Genomic DNA, 21,993 nt, shown 5'->3' on the forward strand with positions numbered 1-21,993 from the left:
CCCCACTCTGGGGGGGGGGGGAAAGCTTCTTGCTATCCACCCTGTCTATACCTCATGATTTTGTACACCTCAATCAGGTCCCCCCTCAACCTCTGTCTTTCAAATGAAAATAATCCTAATCTGCTCAACCCCTCTTCATAGCTAGTGCCCTCCATACCAGGCAACATCCTGGTGAACCTCCTCTGCACCCTCTTCAAAGCATCTACATCCTTTTGGTAATGTGACCAGAACTGCACGCAGTATTCCAAATGTGGCTGAACCAAAGTCCTATACTACTGTAACATGACCTGCCAACTCTTGTACTCAATACCCTGTCTGATGAAGGAAAGCATGCCTTCTTGACCACTCTATTGACCTGTGTTGCCACCTTCAGGGAACAATGGACCTGAACACCCAAATCTCTGTACATCAATTTTCCCACAGATTGTGGGAGGAACCAACATTTTCAATTGCCCCAGCATCTACAGCTATTAGGTTCCAGATTCCTGTTAACTTTGTGTTGCCCTCTGTACCTAACTAGTGCTCTGCCTATGTCCATCTGTGCAGCAGCAGTCACTGGAGCAGGCAGTGAGGGCAATGGAAATTTTCAGGCCAAGGGAACTGTATTAGGTATCTTGCATCTAAGGTTGCAGAGTTTTCTCATTCTTTGCACCTATCTGATGTATAGTGAATGTAAATGGTTCTCCTGCAATCGGACAAAGGCCATTCACTGCATTGTCCCTGTGCCAGCTCTTTGATCAGTCCCACTCATCATTCCCTGGAGCTCTGCAGATATTTCCTGTCTGTATATATCTCATTGCCTTTATTGCACTGTCTAATAGAAGTTGTTTTCCAGGTGCTTGGATTGTTCAAGAACAGGATTGATGGAAGGTGAGTGAATAGGATTGGCTGTGGGAGGTTGAGCCAGTAAGCCCTGGTATAATGCTTACTCCTGTGGGGTCTCAGTCTTTGAAACTGTAGCTATGAATCAGGTTTGACTGAGACTGCAGTGTTGTATGGAAAATGCCTGCTCATCTGAAGTTAGATGAGTGCTGGGTGTTCTATACTGAGTGTTCTGTAGGTAACTTGAAAACACTCAGCTTCAGCTGCACACAGCCTCTAGTGTTGCTTTGTAACAGTATGTACTGGCCTGTTTCATGAGACATCACATGGAGCTGCATTAGTGCAGGGTTTTCTGCATAAGAGGATTGAATGATGATTACATAGTTCAGCAGACAACTGATGAAGAATCAAGCATTTGTCTTTCGCTCCTATCTGAATTTCCTCTTTACACAAATGCCAGGTGCAAAGCAGTGTTTCCTGCTCTGATTGATTCTCTCATTTTACAGATTCCTCCTGACTCCAGATGTAAAGTTGGGCCATGGAGCAATTCTGTACAGGTGTGTTGAGTTCATTCAATACTGCAGGATTAAGGTTGGACCTGATCTGCATTACTGGCTTCTGTGTGATGTATGAATTAGGTCTCTGAAGCATGAGGAGAAATGAATGACTGACAGAAGTTAGTTAATTTGTTTTTAAAAATGCCTCTTAGCCTGTTTAACAGATTTCCTTTTCTTTCTTGCCCAGGGGCTGCAGCTGTTGCACAAGTAAGTGTCCTGCTCCACACTCTCCTTATAAAGAGTGCCTGTGATGAGATCTTGAGACCTGAATTGCTGCTGAAGACTGTTTAATATTAGCTCTAACTGATATTGGCACATGTTAATCACTTGATTCAAGAGCAAGTTTGTCAGCAATAGCTTAAGATTGCCTTTCTGTTTCAGAATGCCCAGATTGAGGAGCAATATCATGGAAATAGTGGAGGTGAGTTTTTGCCAGCAGGGGTCCTGATTGGCAGGGGAGGTAATGCTCAATTGGGTAGTTTGTGTTGTATTCGGGCACTGATTAAATGGCAAGTCCACTGTACTTGGCCTGTTAGATTGTATGAAACCTGTGATGATGATTCTGCCATATGAACACCTGATTCTAATTGCAACCGTTCCTTTTTAATCTGAGGTTTTGTTGCTCTTGACATGCTGTCTTGTAATTGTAGACTTGTTAGTAACCACATGATCCTTTACTTACAGGGAGGTGCACCAACTGGAGGATCCAAAGACATGGTGAGATTGCAACTTCTATCAGAACATTTATAGGGGTGAATGGAGCAATGCCTTCTGAAGGAGCTGATCAGTTGGCATTTCCTCCTAGTTTAGGGGTGATTGCAGAGACTTAACACATTTAGGCTGACTGCATAAAGGGGAGCTGCACTCATGTACCATCTTCCTGATGCAAGAAAGCATTTTTATTATATATTAAAGCTACAGAATTTGTCTAAATAGAAAATGACAAGGTACTTCACAAGAGTATTAGAGAACAGCCATCTAAGATTAAATGAAGTGCCCAAAAGGTAGGTCAGGGGTGGGTTTTAACCAGTCCTAAAGGAAGTGAGAAATTCCAGACTTGGAACCTAGGCACCTCAAGGCATAGTAAACAATTAAAATCAAATGCTTGAAGCAGAATTGATGAATGAGGTTAAGGGTTTAGAGGATGAGGCAAGGCTATTGAGGGATTTTTAACTTTGTTAGTGGGGCCTTGTATGAAGGCTGGCTGTTCTTAAGGTTGTGAAAAACTCTTTTAATGCAAGTCCTTGTCTTTGAGGCCAAATGCAGCCATCCTTTGGAGAACTAATTGTAGATTCATAACTCCATTTTATCAGTTCACAAAATGCTTATGAATCCTAGTTTCAGCTTGCTGTGCATGGAAATGATGAAATCTATTCTTGAACTCTCTACCTGACAAGTGATGATGGGAATTGTCTGATTCTGTTGCCACAGCCCAGCGCAAGCTGACTAATTTTAAGAACTGCTCTTTCTGTAAGAGCAGGAATGGGTATATGCTGGTTGCAAATTAAAATTGAGACTTTGAAGTGTTCCCATTCAATTTTAATTTTCATCCATTTTTCCTCCTAGGTGAAAGGAACCCAGAAACAACGGCGGGACCAATTGTTTTGCTACAGACCTCTGCCTATTCAACAAATAAAACACAAATACCCAAGATTACTTTGTCTATCTCTCTCCTTGCAGACAGAAAGTGGAACTTTGATCAGATTTCTATATTTATTTGCTAGCATTTTCTACAAAGTTGTTGCAGATGTGGTCTGTTCAGTATGACATTTTGTTCTAGATTTCCCCCTCAATAAAACATACTCCTGGTCCTTGGGACTTGTCAGCTGACAAGTCCCATCAACGAGTCTGTTACAGAAACAGGCCTATCACCCCAACATATCTGTTAAGCCTATCTATTCTAATTCCATTTTCCAGCACTTCAGGCAGTTAGTTTCTAACCACCCTGTGGAAACATTTTTGTTTGCTGGGGATTGGGTGGAAGAAGACTAGTAATGGGCAGGTACTCTAGCAGTATGTGACCAGTGGCCTGCAAGGATCTGGTTCAACTAAAGTTTAGTGGTGGGGGGTAGAAAGCTGCATTAAATATTACTGATGCGTAACAACATTAAAATTTCATGCATTAATCAAACAGTTAATATGCACTATTGTGTAGAATGTTATTGTCTCATGTTGAACATAATATCTGGCATTGTTTTTGCTTGCATTAGTACTAAATCTCTGCCAACAGACTTGATGGTAGTAATTTATATTGGGGTTTAAGTATGTAAATCAATGAAAAAAAAAGTGTTAATAGCATCAGAACAAGGGGTTGGCTGTTCTGTAGCTGTACAGAGCCCACCTGTGCTACTGAGCAGTTTTGGGCATCACACTTTTTTTAGGAAGAATATATTGGTTTTGGAGGGAGTGCAGCATAGATTTACTAGTGATAACACTTGAACAGGAAGGGTTATGTTGAGATTTAGAAGGTTAAGGGGTGATTTGATTGAAGTTTAAAATAAGGGAAATGGGTTAGATATTTCTGCTAGTTGGGAAGTCCAAGGTGAAGGGGCATAGTCTTAAAGTGAAAATAAACACTTCTAAGCCCAAAGGGTGATAAAAATTTGGAACTCTCCCTCAAGCAAATGACACAATTGTCTGTTTTTAAACATGGAGTGAGGAATTTGGTGTAGAGGTAGAATGTGCTGCTTTTTTACTTTGCTTTTACCTCCACTGGTTGAGGGTTTTTCTTTTGTCCAAGCTAGGAAACAAATTTACTATTGAAGGTCACAGACCTGTAAAGTTAACTGCTTCTCTCTCTACACATGCTGCCAGACCTGAGTATTTCCAGCATTTTGTTACTTTATTTAGCCTTCCTTACTTGTTTCATTATTACTTTATTCCCCAGAAACTGCTATAAAGACTATTTCCATTTCCCCTGCTTAACTGTTGGTAATTGAATGTATGCATGAGGATTAGGAAGATTAAGGAGTTGAAAAATCTTTTCATGCATATCAGTTCAACTCATTGTTTAAAACATTAACAGTTAATTCTTTTGTTTAAAGAAACCTGGTTCAGAGTGCTTTATTCTGGGGATGGTGATTAATTTGGCTATTCTAGTAGGTGGGAAACTTTTTACAGATATGCTGTGGCCTGTGGAGTAATGGGACTGAATTAATTTATATTACTCTCCCCTTGGCTGTAATGGGTATGGGTGAGTGGCTGTGATTAGGTATGGAATTGTAGAATGGTTGCAGAACAGTAGGCCATTTGGCCCTTCATGTCCATGCCAATTCTGAAAGCAATGCAGCTAGTTCCACTATCCCTTCCTTCTCCTGTACTCAACATTTTCCCTTCGAGTACTTAACCAATTCCCCTTTAAGAAGGTTCTGGCTGAATGTGGTTGAAGGTTGGGAATGAAAGCAAAATACTGCGAATGCTGGAAATCTGAAATAAAAACAAATGCTGGAACCACTCAGCAGGTCTGGCAGCATCTGTGGAAAGAAGCAGAGTTAAAGTTTCAGGTCAGTGACCCTTCTCCAGAACTCATTCTTGGGAATGAGTGGGTGTGGATGAATGACTGGATGAGCATGGGGTTGTGTGACTGGAGGTACTGGCTGAATCGATATGATTGAAAGTGGGTGCAGGGGTTATAAAAACGAGAAATGCTGGAACCACTCAGCAGGTTTGGCAGCATCTGTGAAAAGAGAAGCAGAGTTAAAAGTTTTGGGTCAGTGACCCTTCGGAACTCTGCGTGCAGGGATTGGGTGATGAATAGGTGCAGGGTGATGTAACCATTCTATGTTTCAGGTACAAGAATGTGTTGCGTGCAGTGGGGGGTGGACTTGGTGCAGGAGGGATTTTTTTATGTTCTATCGGGGGGGGGTTGTGGATGTCACTGGCATTTATTGCCCATCCCTAATTGCACTTGAGAAGATGGTGGTGACCCACCTTGAAATGCTGCAGTCCTTGGTGTAGGTACACCCAGAGTGCTGTTAGGTGGTAGAGGTTTGGAAGGTGTTATCAAAAGACCCTTGGTGAGTTGCCGCAGTGCATCTTGTAGATGGTACACACTGCTGCCACTGCGTCGGTGGTGGAGGGAGTGAATGTGGATGGGGTGCTAATCAGGTGGGCTGCTTTGTCCTGGATGTTGTCAAGTTTCTTGAGTTGGAGCGGCACCCATCCAGGCAAGTGGAGAATATTCCATCATACTCCTGACTTGTACCTTGTTGATGATGGAGAGGCATTGGGGAGATGGGAGGTAAGTTATTTGCTGCAGGATTCCCAAGTCTCTGACCTTCTCTTGCAGCTACAGCATTCATGTGGCAGGTCCAGTTCAGTATTTGGCCTATGGTGACCGTCAGCATATTGATTGTGGGCCAATTCAGTGATGGTAATGCCATTGAACATCAAGGGAAGATGGTTAGATTCTCTTTGAGATGGTCATTGCCTGCCACTTGTGTGGCACAAATGTTACTTGCCACTTAGCAGCCCAAGCCTGGATGGTGTCCAGGTCTTGCTGCATTTCTACATGGACTGCTTTGGTATCTGAGGAATCCTGAATGGTGCTGAACATTGTGCAAACAGCAGCGAGCATCCCCACTTCTGACCTTATGATTGAAGGAAAGTCATTGATGAAGCAGCTGAAGTGGTTGGGTCTTGGACACTACCCTGAGGAACTCTTGCAGTGATGTCCTGGGATTGGGGATTGATCAACAACCACAACCATCTTCCTTTGTGCTAGGTATGACTCCAACCAGCAATAAGCTTTCCCCTGATTCCCATTGACTCTAGTTTTGCTCGGTCCATACTTATCATACTTGTCCAAATGGTGACTTGATGTCGAGGGCAGTCACTCTTGTCTCCCATTTAGCTCTTTTGTCCATGTTTGGAACAAGGCTGTAATGAGGTCAGGAGCTGAGTGGTCCTGGTGGAATCCAAACGTGAGCGTCACTGAGCAGGTTATGGCTAAGCAAGTGCTGCTTGATAGCATTGTCGATGACCCCTTCCATCACTTTACTGATCTAGAGTAGAGCGATAGGGTGGTAATTGGTCAGGTTGGATTTGTCCTGCTTTTTGTGTATAGGACAGACCTGGGCTGTTTTCCACATTGCAGGGTGGGTGTCGGTGTTGTCGTGGTATTGGAACAGCTTTGCTAAGGGTGCGGCTAGTTCTAGAGCACCAGTCTTCAGTATTGCCAGAATGTTGTCTGGGCCCATAGCCTTTGCAGTTCCAGTGCCTTCAGCTATTTCTTGCTATCACATGGAGTGAATCAGATTGGCTGAAGACTGGCATTTGTGATGCTGGAGATCTCAGGAGGAGGCAGAGATGGATTATTCACTAGGCACTTCTGGCTGAAGATGGGAGCAAATGCTTCAGCCTTTTTTGCACCAATGTACTGGGCTCCCTCATTGTTGGATATTTCTAGAGCCTCCTCTTGTCAGTTGTTTAATTGTCCACCATCATTCATGACTGGATGTGGCAGGACTGCAGAGCTTAGATCTGATATGTACGTTGTGGGATTGGATCGCCCTGGCTATAGCATGCTGCCTCTGCTGTTTGGATTGCAAGTAGTCCTATGTTGTGGCTGCACTAGGTTGACATCTCATTTTTAGGTATGGCTGGTGCTGCTCCTTGCATACTCTCCTGCACTCTTCATTGGTCTCCTGGCTTGATGGTAGAGTGGGAGATATGCCAGGCCATGAGGTTGTAGTTTGCAATTGAATACAATTTTTCTGCTGCTGATGGCCCACAGCACCTCCATAGATGCCCAGTTTTGAGTTACAAGATCTGTTTGAAATCTAACCATGTAGCACGGTGGTAGTGTTACACAACATGACAGATGGTATCCTTAATGTGAAGATAGGACTTCGTCTCCGCAAGGACTGTGCAGTGGTCGTTCCTACCAATACTGTCATGGACAGATGCATCAGTGGCAGGTAGATTGGTGACTAGGTCAAGTATGTTCTACCCTCACCATCTGCCATAGCTGCTAGTTTGGGTCTATGTCTTTTAGGACTCTGATGCCATGAGATTTCATGTGGTCAGGAGTCAATGTTAATGGTCGGCACAGACTCGGTGGGCTGAAGGGCCTGTTTCAGTGCTGTATCTCTCAAACTAACAAACTAAAATTATATCGTCATCTCTGCTGTGTCTGTCCTGCTGGTGAGACAGGACGTACCTAAGGGTCGTGTATGGGACATTGTCTGCAAGACATGATTCCTTGAGTATGACTACATCAGGCTCTTGCTTGACTAGTCTGTGGGACAGCTCTCCCAATTTTGGCACAAACTCCCAAATGTTAGTAAGGAGGACTTCCCAGGGTTGACAGGACTGTGTTTGCTGTTGTCGTTTGGGTGCCTTGGTCAATGCTGGGTGTTCCATCTGGTTTCATCTCAGTTGTATCAAACTAGGACAAAGACGAAGGGGTTTGCTAGGCCACTTCAAAGGGCAGTTTGGAGTGAGCCACATTGCTGGGGGCTAGAGTCACTTGTAGGCCAGAGCAGGAAAAGGCAGCAGATTTCATTTCCTGAAAGAAAACAGCGAACGCGAAGGATTTTTTTAACGATAATCTGCAATGGTGTCATGGTCACGACTTAGACTAGCTTTCCAATAACAGGTTTAGTAATTGAATTCAAATTCCACTATATGCCATGCTGGAATACGAACCCATGTTCCTAAGGTTATTACGTCAGTGCAATTACCAATTTGTCACGGCCGACCTAGGGTGAATGGGTGCAAGTTGATTTAGGTGGGTGGTTATTATTACAGTTATTGAACAGAAAAGCCGAGTAACACCTACTGCACTATCTTCCGCTCTGAAAGCACGTAAAATCCGGACTGCATGCGCAGAGGCAGCAGGGGCGCTATTCGCAGTGAGCATGCGCACATCGTGGTGGCGTCCGCATGACAATGAGCATGCGCAGAGGCATGGGGCGGAGCACCGCAGTGATTCTGCGCAGAGAAAGGTGGCTCGCGCACCAATGTAAAGCATAGGCAGAGGCAGGACGTGCGCGCACCACAGTGAGTATGCGCAAAGGAGGGTGCACTGCAATGCGCATGCGCAGAGGCTGGTCGCAGCGGCGATGCGAGTGATCGGGGCTGGATTCTGAACAACAACAACAGCAACACGGTAAGATAAGCCCGGGCACAGGCGTGACAGTGCTACTGGTCCGACCCAACTGACAGTTATCGTAACCCTGTCAGTCCGATATCGGGTCTGTCCGGCCTCAGAGAGGGAGAGAGAGAGAGACCCCCTCACCGAGAGAGAGAGAGACCCCCCTCACCGAGAGAGAGAGAGACCCCCCTCACCGAGAGAGAGAGAGACCCCCCTCACCGAGAGAGAGAGAGAACCCCTCACCGAGAGAGAGAGAGAGAGAGACCCCCTCACCGAGAGAGAGAGAGAGAGAGACCCCCTCACCGAGAGAGAGAGAGAGAGAGACCCCCTCACCGAGAGAGAGAGACCCCCTCACCGAGAGAGAGAGAGACCCCCTCACCGAGAGAGAGAGACCCCCTCACCGAGAGAGAGAGAGACCCCCTCACCGAGAGAGAGAGAGACCCCCTCACCGAGAGAGAGAGAGAGAGAGAGAGACCCCCTCACCGAGAGAGAGAGAGAGAGACCCCCTCACCGAGAGAGAGAGAGAGAGACCCCCTCACCGAGAGAGAGAGAGACCCCCTCACCGAGAGAGAGAGAGAGAGAGAGAGAGACCCCCTCACAGAGAGAGAGAGACCCCCTCACCGAGAGAGAGAGAGAGAGAGAGAGACCCCCTCACCGAGAGAGAGAGAGACCCCCTCACCGAGAGAGAGAGAGAGAGAGAGAGACCCCCTCACCGAGAGAGAGAGAGACCCCCTCACCGAGAGAGAGAGAGACCCCCTCACCGAGAGAGAGAGAGAGAGAGAGAGACCCCCTCACCGAGAGAGAGAGAGACCCCCTCACCGAGAGAGAGAGACCCCCTCACCGAGAGAGAGAGAGATCCCCTCACCGAGAGAGAGAGAGAGAGAGACCCCCTCACCGAGAGAGAGAGAGACCCCCTCACCGAGAGAGAGAGAGACCCCCTCACCGAGAGAGAGAGAGAGACCCCCTCACCGAGAGAGAGAGAGAGAGAGAGACCCCCTCACCGAGAGAGAGAGAGACCCCCTCACCGAGAGAGAGAGAGACCCCCTTACCGAGAGAGAGAGAGAGAGAGACCCCCTCACCGAGAGAGAGAGAGAGACCCCCTCACCGAGAGAGAGAGAGAGACCCCCTCACCGAGAGAGAGAGAGAGAGACCCCCTCACCGAGAGAGAGAGAGAGAGACCCCCTCACCGAGAGAGAGAGAGAGAGACCCCCTCACCGAGAGAGAGAGAGAGAGACCCCCTCACCGAGAGAGAGAGAGAGAGACCCCCTCACCGAGAGAGAGAGAGAGAGACCCCCTCACCGAGAGAGAGAGAGAGAGACCCCCTCACCGAGAGAGAGAGAGAGAGACCCCCTCACCGAGAGAGAGAGAGAGAGAGAGACCCCCTCACCGAGAGAGAGAGAGAGAGACCCCCTCACCGAGAGAGAGAGAGAGAGACCCCCTCACCGAGAGAGAGAGAGAGACCCCCTCACCGAGAGAGAGAGAGAGACCCCCTCACCGAGAGAGAGAGAGAGAGACCCCCTCACCGAGAGAGAGAGAGAGAGACCCCCTCACCGAGAGAGAGAGAGACCCCCTCACCGAGAGAGAGAGAGAGACCCCCTCACCGAGAGAGAGAGAGAGACCCCCTCACCGAGAGAGAGAGAGAGAGACCCCCTCACCGAGAGAGAGAGAGAGAGACCCCCTCACCGAGAGAGAGAGAGAGACCCCCTCACCGAGAGAGAGAGAGAGAGACCCCCTCACCGAGAGAGAGAGAGAGAGACCCCCCTCATCGAGAGAGAGAGAGAGACCCCCCTCATCGAGAGAGAGAGAGAGACCCCCTCACCGCGAGAGAGTGAGGGAGAGACCCCCCTCACCGAGAGAGAGAGAGAGACCCCCTCACCGAGAGAGAGACATCCTTTCTTTAAAAAAATGCCAGATTTTCCCAAGGAGAATAATGCTTGTTTGGAATTGTATTATAAATAAATGGAAGCTTAGATGTATAATCAACACCTTCTTTCAGTGAAGCCTCCATTTTTGAAGTTCTAATGTATAGCACTGAATTTTAGTGTGAAAGTTTCACCTGAAAAAACTTTTGAAATTCATCTCTCAGCTTTTCTTCAAATCGTTTTGAAAAGTAAACGAATCGATAGGGACTGTCAGACGAGCAAGACGATTCTTCCGGATTACTGAAAGAATAGCAGTTTTTCATTGGCAGTTTCTGGCTGCTTCTCACTTTGAGTTAGTTTGTTCGTTTCTTTTATGATTTGCTTTGCTTTGACTTAAAAAAACAAATGAAGACTTGCATTTATATAGACTTTTCACAATCTCAGGGCGTTCCAAAGCACTTTACACAGCAAAGCACTGCAGTGTAGTCACTATTATAACATCGGACTAATGAATCAAATGTGATGTGGAAGGTGTTGCAAGAAGTAATTGTGACATAGGAAGTGTATACTGACCTCAGAACCTTGAATAAAGATCTAGTTGATATCCTGTGCCGTTGCATAAGATATGTCAGAGATAAGGCCTCTCTTGCTTGTGTTACGGCATGACCGCTCAGGACAAAGCCTCCAGTCAAAATATATGATTCCGATTGCGGTGGGATCAACACAATGTCAATTCAGTCTCACCGCCCCACAGGTTGTGTAACATATATCTTTAAGCTTTGCAAATCAGAGAAAGCAGCAGCTGAATTGAACAATCTAGTAACCCCTGAATACGGCGAACAAACCAGGTATCTTTAATATCAACAAATTTACTGTTTATTAGAAAAAACTAAAATCTTAAACACTACTAAGATAAACCAATATCTGAAACCTTATAATTTATTCACAGACATATACTCAAACTAACAGTATTTTTGTTGTTTAATTAGCTGCCCGACAAAAACATAGAAATAACAAAGTGTAGATTTACGGTCCTGACAAAGTGGAATCTTCCAATGTGGAACAATCCAAGGTTACTTGAAGTCTTCCAAGGCCTGATGAATCCAACGATAGGAGTTCAGCAATTACAGTTCAGTAGTTGAAGCATCAAACTCTTTCCAGCGATGAACACAGTAGATTGAGAAATAGCTATTTATTTCAAAAAGAATTAATCTGGCTTGACTTTTCAGAATTCTGAGAGAGAATAATAAATAGGCTTTAAATAGACTAAGGGAGAGCTCTCCTCTTTCCTTCACGTGCCAGAACAGTCTGCCTTTGCAGAGCCAGTTTTTCAAAGTTAAACGGCAACCTTGTATGTTCTATTCTCCCTCTCTGTATGGCTGTATCCAGGGCAACCAAGATGCACTTTCCAGTAACTTCCGGAAGCTGGCTGCCTTGAAGTACTGATCTCTTACAGCCTTAAAGGCACACCGCATAGTTCCCGAGGAGAGAAAAGAAAACAGGATTGTGACACCTATCTCTAGCCTTGATGATTATCTGTCACTCATCTCTTTTTATCTCTGCTACTTCTCATGCCTTAATCCTTGTTTTGTCTCTCTTTCTTTCTGCTTCTCCCTTTTTTCTCCCTTTCAGGTATGAGGTGGTGTGGCGTGGAGTTGTGGAGAAAGGAGCCACCAGTGGCTGCATTTGGGTTGGAGTTGTCAGTTAAATGCGGCCTTGATTGGCTCTCTTTTCATCTCTGTTCCAGTCACATGCTTCCCCCTTCTCCCTTGATCATTTCCCCTTCCCCATGGCTATTGCATGTTTTACAGTTTCACATAGTACTGAAAATACAAATCACACTGCCAGGAATAACATGTACTTATAATGAGTGCCCCATTACCCAAATTTACCATATAGTAGCTGTATATGGGTGTGTGAGTGTTTATATTTCTGCATATTTGCTGATTTCTTGTGTTGCTAATAAGTAGTCTGAGGTCTGGAGCATGGTTGTGACATAGGTTACTGCTCAGGTGCATCCTCTGGAGAATTGGGCTAAACAGTATTGAGGTCACTCAGTTTAATTGCTGTCTGGTGACCAAAGTTTTCAGATGGCCAGATGTTTGCAAATTTCCAGATCAGAAATTAAAACAGAGTGCCTTTCTTCCTCTGTTATTAAATACTTCTGACATTTTGGAATGTGATGGATGCTCTTAAAAGAAAATGTGTGAATGCTGACCTTCAGTCTTCGGTGCTCTTCCTCATATCTAAGCATTTTCAGTTTTGGATGGGTAGTCATGATATCTTCTGTGTTCACCAGAAATTACACTTGTTTTCTATAATTTGCTTCTGAAGGTTCAGAAGGACTCTTTGTAATACTGGGAAATGATCCTCAAATTTCTTGATGAGAGTAGGTTCCATCAAGAGTGTCTTAAAGTGACTTGAAAAAGTTGCCAGCCAAAATGATTTATCATGATGGCAATGGCCTTCCACTTTCGGTTGTACCTTCTAGATTAAAGCAGATGCAATGAGATTTCTGACAAAGTAATATTTGGGATGCAGTATATAAATAATTTGAGACTTGATGTGGTGTATGCTAGGAACTGGTGACTTTGGACCCATGGTTCCCAAAGCTCTCCTCCACTGGGAGTTTTCCTCACCTCGTGCCTGGGCCTGTTGTGGACAAATTGATAGAGATTGATTGTTATGATTATTGTTGTTTCATTGACATGAACATTTATTATTTAGCAATTCCTATGTTCCTAAATTCCAGTGTTTATAGCCTGTAGTTCTGGAAAGAATATGTTGTCTCGGGTGCTACTGAACAGTGCTGTGTCTTCAGCTGCTGGATGTTGATGTGTTACTAGCTTTTGAGGCATAATCATCAAATCCCAGATAGCAGTAAAGAATTCTTCATGTGTGACAGGTGTCATTTTAAAATTTATTGTGTGTAGGGGTGGGGAGGCAGGGGACCTGTGGCCACTTTTACACAGTGATTTGTGAGATCTTCCCATAATGGATGGCTGACTGCCTTCTATATTCTGTTAATCCAGTTTCAAAATATTTCAGCTATATTTATAAGGAAGTGCTTTGTTTTGTGTTTAAGATTAAAAAAAGATAACTTGATTTGTATGAAAAAATCGTTTAGCTGTCTCCTTCTCATAGCCGTTGATTGGTAAAGTGATTAGTTTCTTCTGAGTTTGTCTTGAATACATAAGGTAGTTGTGCTTTATTGAGCTACAACAATTGGCAGCATCACATCCAGATATGATCTAGTGATAAAGGGCTGCTAGCTATCTGGGAGCACTGTCAGGTACATTGGCACAGCTTTTATCGTGAAGAGGAATTAATAGATACTCTGGAATGTGTTACAGGATTTATGTGCAGAATAACCAATCCTGTAAAGCAGTAAATGTTACCCCAAGTTTCATATTTCTGAGGCTGCCAGTGATTTGTGTAATAATTTTGACAGCATTGATTCACCTAGTGAAAAACATGTAAGCAGCAGCAAATGTGCTGGAATATACATTTTGCACATCGTTCAAACAGCCTGTGTCTTCTTATACGCACAGCAACGGCTGTTGAACTTTTAAACTTACATAGTCAGGTCAGATTCAGCCTTGATGGTTAGGGTGGAGTTGGATGTGACTTGAAAATTCCATGCAGATCACAGATCCCTCCATTCAGTGAATCGCTTTACATTATGATGGATTATACAAAGCAAAAAAAAAAGGCTTTAAGTTGGAGACTGTTGTAAGTTTGGAAATGTGGTAAATGTAAACTTATGGGTGTGAATATTTAAAATTATAGTTTCCAATATATGGAAGTTCATCTAACTGAGGAGGCTGGTTAAAGTGACAAAACGTAAACAGTTTATAAACGTCCTCTGAACTGAAATTAGAGAGAACTCTGAAATCATCCACTTTGGATCTCATCACTTACAAGTGTAGATGTTTTCACTTGCTATGGCATTACATTGTGTATTTTTGCTGATGGCTGGGATTGGTATGGTACCAACCGTTAGTGCATTCCCTGTGCTGAGGGACGCACTAAAGCTTGGGGCAACTGCGGCAAAGGCTCAATAGGGAAAAGACCACTGTAAGGTCCCTCCACCAAGGTGAACTGAGAGGCTGGATCCATGGAAAACCCCTCGGGCAGTATCCAGAAAATATGGGTTTGCTGCAAAATGTACATGGCATGTAAAATGAAATGGAAGGGTTGTGAGGCAACTCACTTCTGTATTGAAGGAACCTGATCTCCTTTGCACTCTTTGTATTGTCGACTTGGTGCTGTTTTGAACTGTTTTGTAATGTATTTTTTTATAGATTTTTATGAATAAAGTATATTGTGGGAAAAAAAAAGTATTCCCTGTCTGTGATCTACCCTATCACTGAGGCAAGACCTTTGTGCCATAATTAATTCCAGGCTTATGGAACAATAATTTGCACTCGTCTGAGCTACTGGTACAGTCTGTTTCTGCTTTTACGGAGTTAATGGATGCCCACAAAACAGTAATCTCATCAAGGCATTCAGCACGTGGGGATAAGACAAAAGCCTTGACATCATTGATTTGTTCCATGTCTTGGGTGTGCCTTTATTCCATTTGTTTTAACCAATGAAGAGATATGTGGAGAGAGAAACACTTAATGATTCAGGTCTTTTGTTTCCTTACTTGTCGCATTACCACTCCCTTTGGCTTTGCACCATGAAACCTTTTGTCATTTAATCTGTCCTGCCCTCCACCCGATCACAGCCCTTTCCTTTTGTTCATTACCCCACCCTCCCCCCTTTCACTTGCTCAAAACCTATTAGATCTCTAAAATTTCCCAGTTCTGAAGAAACATTTCTGTTTCCACAGATGCTGCCAGACCTGCTGAGTGTTTCCACCAATTTCTGTTTTTATTTCAGATTTCCAGCATCCACAGTCTTTTGCTTTTGATGAGATATGTGGCGCAGCTTGTGTTAAAAGGGGATGATTTGATGGTATTTCAAGGGATGGTGTCTACTTAATGTCTGTGACAGGCTTAGTGCAAGCTGGTAAAGGTAGGAAATAGTTGTTGAAATTCTGTGTTTTAACCAGGAATTACTTATGATGCTTGTTTACAGTTGATTATACCCAACCAACTAAAGGCTGTTTCTTTGATTCAGTGACGTCATGATTCTTGTTACACAATTAGCTTCAGTTTTGGAAACAGCATGTTATAGCGGAATACTGAATTGTACCTCAGGTGCAACGTCATTCTAGAGTAAAAATACTTAATTGGAGGAGGGCCAATTTTAGTGAGTTGAGAACAGATCTGTCCCTGGTAAATTGGAATGAAAGATTGGCAGGCAAAACTATAATGGAGCAATGGGCTGCCTTTAAAGAGGAGATGGTTTGGGTACAGTGGAGGCACATTCCTGCAAGGAGGAAAGGTAGGGCAACCAAAGCCAGAACTCCCTGGATGATGAAAAAGATGAAGCAGGGTGCGATTGACAGATGTCATGGTGATAATACAAGTGAGAACCAGGCTGAATACACAAAGCTCTGAGGATAAGTGAAAAAAGGAAATGAGAGGCGAAGAGACTGGCAATCAACATAAAGGGAAATCCAAAAGTCTTCTATAGGCATATAAATAATAAAATGGTAGTAAAGAGTGGGGGGGGGGGGTGGGGTGCGGTTGGCGATTAGGGACCAAAAAGGGGATATATCCATGCAGAGGGCATGGCTGAGGTACCAAATGAGTACTTTGCATCTGTCCTTACCAAGGAAGTAGATGCTGCCAAAGTCATAGTGAAAGGGAAGGAAATTGAGATATTTGTTGGGCTAAAATTGATAAAAGAGGAGGAATTAGGCTGTGTGCGCTTAAAATTGATATGTCACCAGGACCCGAGGGGATGCATCCAAGAATGCTGAGGGAAGTAAGGGCAAAAATTGCACAGGTACCAGCCATTATCTTCCAATCTTAGATGCAGGGGTGGTGCCAGAGGACTGGAGAATTAATTGCAAATGTTATACCCTTGTTCATACAAGGGTGTCAGGATAAACCCAGCAGCTACAGGTCAGTGAGTTTAACCTTGGTGGGGAAGCTTTTAGAAGCGATAATCCAGGACAAAATTAATAATCACTTGGACAATGGTGGGTTAATTAAGGAAAGTCAGTGTAGATTGGTTAAAGGCAAATTGTGTTTAACTAACTTAATTAAGTTTTTTGAAGAGTTAATAGAGGGTTGATGAGGATAATGCAGTTGATGATGTGTTCATGGATTTCCAAAAGGTGTTTAATAAAGTGTCACATAATAGGCTTGCCAGCAAAACGAAAGCCCATGGGATAAATGGGATAGTGGCGCATGGATGTGAAGCTGGCTAAGTGACAGGAAACAGAGTAGTGGTGAACGATTGCTTTTGGACTGGAGGAAGGTATACAGTGGTGTTTCCCCAGGTGCTAGGACCACTTTTTTTGATATATGTTAATGACTTAGACGAGGGTGTAGAGGGCATAATTTCAAAATTTGCAGATGGCACAACATTTGTAAGTATTATGAAATGTGAGGATGATAGTGATGGACTTCACAGGGGCATAGACAGGCTGGTGGAATGAGTGGACTCATGGCAGATGAAATTTAATGCAGAGAAGTGTGAAGTGATTCATTTTGGTAGGAAGAATGAGGAGAGGCAATATAAAATAAAGGGTGCAATTCTAAAAGGTGCAGCGACAGAAAGACCAGGGGTATGTTTAGTTTACAAAAACAAGAAATGCTGGAATCACTCAGCAGGTCTGGCAGCATCTGTGGAAAGAGAAGCAGAGTTAACGTTTCGGGTCAGTGACCCTTCTATGTTTAGTTTAGTTTAGTTATACAGCACTGAAACAGGCCCTTCGGCCCACTGAGTCTGTGCCGACCATCAATCACCCATTTATACTAATCCTACACTAATCCCATATTCCTACCACATCCCCACCTGTCCCTATATTTCCCTACCACCTACCTATACTCGGGGCAATTTATAATGGCCAATTTACCTACCAACCTGCAAGTCTTTTGGCTTGTGGGAGGAAACCGGAGCACCCGGAGAAAACCCACGCAGACACAGGGAGAACTTGCAAACTCCACACAGGCAGTACCCAGAACTGAACCCGGGTCGCTGGAGCTGTGAGGCTGCAGTGCTAACCACTGCGTCACTGTGCCGCCCGGTATATGTGCACAAATTGTTGAAGGTGGCAGGGCAGGTTGCGAAAGTAGTTAAAAAGGCAAACAGGATCCTGGGCTTATAAATAGGGGCGTAGAGTACAAAAACAAGGAATTTAAGATGAACCTTTATAAAACAAGAATATTGTGTCCAATTCTGGGCACCGCACCTTAGGAAAGGTGTGAAGGCATTAGAGAAGGTACATAAAAGTTTATGAGAATGGTTCCAGGGATGAGAGACTTCAGTTACATGGATAGATTTGAGAAGCTGGGGTTGTTCTGCTTTGAGAAGAAAAGGTTGAGAGGAGATTTGATAGAGGTGTTCAAAATCATAAGGGCTGTAGATAGAGAGAAACTGTTACCTTTGCCGTGGGCTTGAGAGCCAGAGGACAGAGATGTAAGGTGATTGACAAAAGAAACAAAGGCAACAGGAATTTTTTTCTAATGGAGAGTGATTAGGATCTGGAATGCACTGCCTGAAGAGGGTGGTGGAGGCAGATTCATTTGTGGATTTCAAAATGGAATTGGATAAGTGCCTGAAGATGAGAAATTTGCAAGGTTGCGGGGGAGTGGGACTTGTGGAATTGTTTTTAAAAGAGAGCAGACGCGACAGACAGAACGGCCGCCTCCTGTGCTGTAACCATTCTATGAAATTGCTCTTTGGTAAATAACTGGTAATTCAAGGCGAACATCCTTTTTAAAAGCTGACTTTGAATGATATTCTCCGTGTGCTGTAATTCACTGTGTGTTCAGAATGGCTCCAGTTTCTATTTTGCAGTAAAACAAGCAATTGCTTTGAGTTCTGTTGAAAGGATGTCTTGAAAGATTTAATTTTGCACCTAGCTATTACTTTCAAAATCCCACCCTTGTTCATTACAGCTGCAGAATTGGTGATTTCACTGCCTCAGTTCTCTGAGCTTTTACAAAATTCGAAGCAATGACTGTGCCACTTGCAGTTTCGAACCAAATAGGGGAGTATACTGTGATCATAGAATACACATGAACTAGGAGCAGGAGTAGACCATATGGCCCATTGAGTCTGTTCTGCCATTCAGTACGATCATGACTGATCATAGAACGATATAGCACAGATGGAGGCCATTTGGCCCATTGTACCTGTACCAACACTTTGGTCGAGCTATCCAGTCAATCTCATTCGCCTCTTTCTCTGTAGACCTGTGCATTATTTCCCTGAAGTATTTGACAGTTTTTAAGAAAAGAATCTGCAAAAAGTTCACTAGGTCAGTGAAGCGTTAGAGCAGAAGTCTTGCTGCAGGTAGTACATGAAGAATAGAAGTTTCTGAAATGGAATTTGGATATCAGGAGTCTGATTTTGCTGCTTCTTGATGCAGAGCTATTTGTTATTAAGGTTTGTGCAGCGTTGGAATTTAAGCCCCGATCCCAGCTGCTGCCCTGTCCAGGTTTAGACTTGGTGCAAGGTGTCCAGCCTGATTCAAAAGGTGAATGGCAGCTTGACACGGTCAGCTGACAGAGCATGCAGGCCCTTGAATGTGAGCTGGAGAATGGGAAAGATAATCGCGCAGCAGGTTCTGAACAAGCTGACTCGACCAAAGCAAGATTTATGGTGTTACTGAAGGGGAAGTCTGAGCAAAAATTAAGCAGTTCCAGTATCAGCTAAGGTCAAGGCCACTAATGTGCAATTACTGCGCAGTCTGAAATAGAGGTTGATTTTGAATATGTACTTTGCCACATCCATTTTTATAGTACTGGAAATCTTTCACTATTCATTTGTCAAATCCAATGATTTAAAGGAAATTAGTCAGATCAAATATCAAACATCTCTGCTGCACAGATTGCAGTAAGAAATATCACCATCATCAAAGCACGTGGCTGCTTGGTAGCACTGGTTTGCTGTTTATCTGTTGGCTTACAGCAAGCATTAATGGGCATGAGCAGTACTGATATGATGCTAATACTAATATAATGATATACTTCTCATTCAAACCTCAAAACAAGAAGGTATTGGAATTAGGTATTTTAATACTCAGTTTATTTTTCAAGATATAAGGCAGATCTTAGGCTGTCCTGGGAAATCCTCCACTTACGCCCCCATTCGACCCATTGGAGCTGAGAGCTGGTAAGAGTTCCTTTCAGGGATAAGTAAAGGTCCCACGATTTACTAGAGTAATGGTAATTGATCTCTGACGGGATTGATAATTTATTAAAAATGCCTTTTGGTTCCATGAGGAGCTGAAGATAAAGAAAAAATGTGCTCAGGTGTTTTGGCTTGGGAACAGCCCCTGGACCCACTTTGCTGAGCGTTTTTGTGCTGCTTTGACTTACACCAGTGGAATGGGGTGGGTGCCTTAAAGTACCATTACAGCCATGGGCCACTCTCCCTACTCCCCTTAATGAGCCCATCCCCGTAATTTGGGATGGGATCTCCAGCAGGTTTCGGGGCAGGCAGGAGCCTCTGCTGGAAGATCTGGACTCCTGCAATGTTGGGGACAGAATTTCTATGTTTCTTCCACAGCACAAGCATGTTAATGTGCGTTGCTAAACAATATAGATGAGAGAGGTTAAATTCCTGTTCTCTGCTGAGTAAATCTCGGGGTGGCAGGAGGCAGTTGACCTCAGTATCCTGGAATAGATTGGGGCAAAAAATTATTAGTGTTTTCATTCTTTCTTGCAATCCTGCTGGACAGTGAGAATATGGTGATATAAAGTGAGTATGGGGCTTGGCTTGGTAGCCTGCTGATGCTCACCAGATAGCTTCACGTGAAGAATGCTCGAGCTGTAGCACCCATGAGACTGGGCCTTCAGAAGAGTGAGGGGAAAAATGCCAAAGAGGACAAGCTTCTTTAATTATTACCCCCCACCCCCAACCCAGTCTGAATACAGCAGTCTCACCACCTCCTCACTCTCCAGCCCAGTCTGAGCAGTGTACATCAGCCTCATCTCCTTACCCCCCGACACAGTTTGAGCACAGTGTACAGCAGTTTCACCTTGTTGATCCAGTCTGAGACTAATGTATACAATAGCTTTGCTTACCCAGACAGAATGTGTGATGTGTCCATTGTCTCATTTTTGCCTTACTGAGTTATCTTCACAAGTTTAGTTCTCCATCTTGTCATTATCTCTCCTTCCTCCCTCTCTGTTGCCTGGAAAGCCCAATGAAAAGGTTTAATTGAAGAACTGGTGTCTCCAGATCGGTATGGCTAATAATAATATAATACTCTTTGCATTCAGAACATAATTTTTTAAAACCGCTATCAAATCACCCATTAATCTCTTCTGTAATCATACAAATAACTTCAGCCTTGTCCCAGCTGTCTTTTTGTGGAATAGCTTTTCAACATTTCCATCTCGAATATCACTGCACTTGAAAGCTGATAAGTTTGACTTTGCTTTTCACAGAGCTGAGTGTGTCACCAATGGCTCAGTTGCTAGCACTCTTGCCTTAATCACAAGGTTCTGGTTACAAACATATGAATTAGGAGCAGGCGTAGGCTACTCTGCCACTCGAGCCTGCTTTGCCTTTCAATAATATCATGGCTGATGTGATTGTAACCTCAACTCCACATTCCCACTTACCCCTGATAACCTTACATCCCCTTGCTTATCAAGAATCTATCTATCTCGGCCTTAAAAATATTTAAAAACTCTCCTTCCACTGCTTTTGAGGAAGAGAGTTCCAAAGACTTCGGACCCTCTGAGAGAACCCTCTGGGTTCAAGTCCCACTCTAGGGTTTCAGAACAAAAATCAAGGCTGTCATTCGAGTGCAGTACCGAGGGCGTGCTGCACTGTTGGAAGTGCCAACTTTCGAATAGGATGTTAAACTGAGGACCCATCTGCCTGCTTGGATGGATGTAAAAGATACCATGGCACTATTTTGAAGAGGAGGGCAGTTATTCCCGACGTCCTGGCCAATATTTGCTCCTCAATCAACATCATAAAATCAGTTTATTTGTTTTAGGTGCTTGCTGTGCACAACTTGACTGTCATGTTTTCTGCAATACAACAGTTAGTACACTTCAAAAGTACTTAATTGGCTGTAAAGCGCTTTGAGATGTCCAGTGGTCATGAAAAGCACTATATAAATGCAAGTCTTTTTTATTGCTGATTTCACGTCGCCAATTTATGTTTACTTTTTAAATTCCAGTTTACTGTAATAGCTGTGCCCCCTCGCGGTTACTGCCTTCAGCTTCCCTGGTGTTTTAGCGGTGGAGGTGCTTTTTAAGTAATTACTTCCATTTCTGTCATTCTCGCATTTAATTTAGACCTCTAATTTACCATCAGTAAGTACTATCAAGGTCTGCACGATAATTGATTTGACTTTTTTTTTTAAAAAGTGAATCGACTGGTTGAATACAAAGGTTAAGATTAGAATTCACATAGCTGAAATCACCTGACTAGTTGCAAGCCTATACGTTATAGGCTTTAAAGATTGATGTGGTGGAGAGTTTTTTATATGCACAAGTCTACTTATTACTGTCCTGTCTTTTAGTATTTTACAGTGATTTAGGCCAATCTGCTGTGACGCTAAACT

The 21,993-nt window shown here is 43.9% G+C and overlaps 1 protein-coding gene and 2 non-coding genes across 3 annotated transcripts in view; all 3 read left to right on the plus strand.

Moving 5' to 3' along the window:
- Positions 1 to 1,181: 1,181 nt before the first annotated feature.
- On the plus strand, positions 1,182 to 1,266 carry LOC137373291 (small nucleolar RNA snR60/Z15/Z230/Z193/J17). Its single transcript, XR_010975621.1, has one exon. It is a non-coding gene; the product is annotated as a small nucleolar RNA snR60/Z15/Z230/Z193/J17 (small nucleolar RNA).
- A 658-nt stretch (positions 1,267 to 1,924) lies between these two features.
- On the plus strand, positions 1,925 to 1,995 carry LOC137373288 (small nucleolar RNA SNORD47). The gene has a single exon (XR_010975619.1). It is a non-coding gene; the product is annotated as a small nucleolar RNA SNORD47 (small nucleolar RNA).
- A 6,390-nt stretch (positions 1,996 to 8,385) lies between these two features.
- LOC137373267 (rab GTPase-activating protein 1-like) overlaps positions 8,386 to 21,993 on the plus strand; it is a 600,347-nt gene continuing 586,739 nt past the window's right edge. The window contains exon 1 of the mRNA XM_068038116.1: positions 8,386 to 8,490. The gene's annotated coding sequence lies outside the window, so the exon portion shown is untranslated. The remainder of the gene's footprint in view (positions 8,491 to 21,993) is intronic.

The sequence above is a fragment of the Heterodontus francisci genome, chromosome 8, assembly GCF_036365525.1.
Source record: "Heterodontus francisci isolate sHetFra1 chromosome 8, sHetFra1.hap1, whole genome shotgun sequence".
Taxonomy (NCBI): Eukaryota; Metazoa; Chordata; class Chondrichthyes; order Heterodontiformes; family Heterodontidae; genus Heterodontus; species Heterodontus francisci.